Here is a 3,547-nt window from a genome sequence, read left to right as displayed (position 1 = left end):
TATGTATATTTCTAAACACACATTTTGTGGCAAAATATTCCATAAATAATGTCAAAAGACAAAGTAAATTTGGAAAATGTGTTTGTATTGCAGATGATAGAAAAGGCCAACCCCATAATATGCAAAGAATTCTTACAAATTGTTAAGAAAAAGACAGAGCTGGGAATGGTAGATAGGAGCACTTGCCTAGACTGTGCCAGGCCTAAAACAAGAAGAAGAAAAGATAAACAACCCGATAGAGAAATAGGCAATTTAGAGAAGAAAAATATCCAGCACTATGGAAAGATGCTCAAATTCATTAGAATTCAGGGAAATTCAAATTAAAGTAATAATAACATATCATTTACACCCTCTAGCCTGGCAAAATTAAAGTCTCTATACCAATTGCATATGGGAGGAAAAGTGCACTCTCAATCATTGCTAGTGGAGATGTAAATTACTGTAGCCTTTTTGGAAATCAATCTGGAAAAATCCATTAAAATTAAAAATACATATGCTCTTTGACCCAGTGATCCCCACTCTTGGGAATTTATTCCAGAGAAATAAAAGCATCCACCTATGGGCCCCTGTACAGGGGTGTTTATTGCAGCATTGACTGTAAAGGTACATTTGTATGCATGCATGTTCACACAGAGGAACAAAGCAAGGGCCCCTTAGCAGGGAAATGGTACTGATGATGACAGGAGGAAACATTCATCTTTTTGTTGCCCACATGATCTTGACCTTGGGCAGAGATGAACAGTTGTAGATGACCAGACGCCCTTTTCATCCTGGCTTTAGCCAATAGCATTGGTTCCAAAGCAGGATTTGGAGAGACCATCTGGGATGAAGTCATCACACACAGTCCTTTGCAGTGGGACTCAGATCCTAACTCTCCAGGATCAAAGAAGGAACAGCAACAAAAGAGGATCACAAAGGTGGCCATTGGAGACATCCACTTCTAGTTCCACTGCGGGTGGCTTTCTTAGGCCAAAGCCATACAAACATTTCTACTAACTGAAACCTGAAAGAGACATGGAATTAATTATAAATAATGATTTCTAAAAACCATGTCTCCCTTCTGAGGTTTGTGTTCAGTTCATGTCTCCATCCACTGACACTCTTCTCTGAGTAACTTAAAGTGCGCTTTGACCTCTCAAACCTCCATTCAGCTATTGGGAAGCCCTGGCCCAGCTTAGGAAGGTAACCCTAAGCAGTTCTCCAAGCAGACCACATAGCATATGTATAAATGTTTAAAATTATAAACTGAACCAGTAAACTATTAGATAAAAATGCTTTATCCTTCTACCATGGAAAATAAACCCCCATAAGATTTTAAAAAATTAAAAAGTACAGTGGAACAATATATGATTTTTAAATTATTTATTTCTTATTTGGTTATTTATTTTGGTGCAGGGAATTAAACCCAGGGCCTTGGGCATGCTAGACATGTGGTGGACCACTGGGTTATATCTCCAACTCTGTCATTTTAGTTTTTAAAGTTGGCAAAATAGTAAAGATGACAGAATTCAATTATTTTTGCACATATTTGGATATTCTGTTATGGGCCAGTGATGTTTTGATAAATAATAAAATCAAGATGTACATAATTAGGGATGGGGAAAGTACCTCAGTGGTAGAATACTTGCCTCAGCACTGCAAAAGAAAAGATAAACATAATCCATAACTTGTTATACATATTTTCATTAAATTTAATTTTTATTGCAAATGACTTAATTATGTTGTTAAAAATCAAGATTTTTGCACAATTTTTTTCTACTGTCAGTGATGCCAAATTATCTTTTTTTTTTTAGTCATTAGTAATTCTTAGATAATTTTTAAAAAATAATTTCAATCTGGAAAAAGTTTCACTAATATAAAGAATGTAATAAAAAATCTTAAAAGAATATTTGAACTTTGAAAATGAATCATGAATTTTACATATTTTGTTCAGATACTTTTATGGCATTATGTAAAAGAAATAATCATGATTGTGGAAAAAACTGCAAAATATTTTAATTTTGCCATCGAAAATCTGCCTCTCATATTGCAATTCCACAATCTCTTAGAGTAATATCTAGATTTATGGAGTAATGTGAAGAATTCATACATGTGACATCTATACCTACATTGATATAGATTTAAAGGTAAAATAAAGTGTTACTATGGCAAAAATATTCCTCAGCCACCATAAGCAGCTGTTAATACCACATTAATTTGTGAGTCCCTCTTGAACTAAGAGCCAGAGCACAAAGAGAAGCATGAAATGGACGTGTCGCCCTACTGGGAAATGGTATTTCACTGTGCAAGAGATGATTGCATTCTCTCGATCTGAGAAAAAGGATTTGACAAGTTAATTAATTTGTCTTTTTTCTTACCTAAGTGCTTCCGCCACTCAAATCCTCCCTGTACTCTGAAGTGGTTTCTGTCTCTGATGTTGGCAGAAGCACAACCCAGAAACCTCAGAGACATTCACACACAGTTGTTTTCAGTCTTGAGGACTCAGGGCAAAAGGTAAGCAGCAGTGATCCTCTGGGCCCTGAACAGTGTTGACACTGGAGCTGACGTTTTGGTCCCAGGCTGTGCCATGCTAGCACAAAGCACCAGTTCTCATGTGCTCCCGGGTCAGTTTATTTTGTGTGTGTTTGTGATATGGGAGACCCTCTGAGGTAGGGCTTCTCAAACTTTCTATGGTACAGGACCCAGTTTTAAATTTCTGATCACACCCAGAACAATTCTTTTGTAAAAATCCACAAGAAATAAAACACTAGAAAAATGAATGTTAAAAACCCATACAAAATGACCATTTTTAAAAATTTCTTTTCCACATCACCTCAAATCCAGCCTCCTGCATCCTAATCCTGATATAGTAGTCACAGGATCAGGTCTTAACAACTACAAGGTCTTGAAGCAGGGACTATTACTAAACAAGAAACTGTAACTGTGTTTCTAAACTCCCTCTCAGAATTCCCAAGGGCTTAAGGCAGGTGGGTCATGCTCCACTCCCTCTGGCACAATTGAGGTTAACAATGAATGAATCTACATTGCCTGTGGTGAAAATAGTCTACTAGGGCCAGGTGGGTGGTACACACCTGTAATCCCAGTGGCTGGGGAGGCTGAGGCAAGAGGATCATGAGTTCAAAGGCAGCCGCAGCGACTGTAAGGCACTAAGCAACTCAGTGAGACCCGTCTGTAAATAAAATGCAAAATAGGGCTGGGGATGTGGATCAGTGGCCAAGTGCCCTTGAATTCAATCCTGGGTACCCCACCCCCAAAACAAAACAAAACAAACAAACAAACAAAAACCCCCAAACAGTCCACTAATTGTGTACCTGTGTCAATTTGCCCTATCTGAATGCCTGTGGACCAGTGGACCAAGGGGAGGCACTGGTAGATTAGTATTGTTGCCTGCTGTTTAGACAAACACAGTGACCAAACCTGATGTCCATTCCACAGGGAAGAAATGTTTAGGTGTAAATAAAGAGAAGGAAGAATGGTAGCTGAGTATAAAGGCATGAATAAATGGGTTATGAATTGACAGAAATTCAATATTACATTAACCTAGGAA

The sequence above is a fragment of the Ictidomys tridecemlineatus genome, chromosome 5, assembly GCF_052094955.1.
Source record: "Ictidomys tridecemlineatus isolate mIctTri1 chromosome 5, mIctTri1.hap1, whole genome shotgun sequence".
Lineage (NCBI taxonomy): Eukaryota > Metazoa > Chordata > Mammalia > Rodentia > Sciuridae > Ictidomys > Ictidomys tridecemlineatus.
This window is presented reverse-complemented; position numbering follows the sequence as displayed.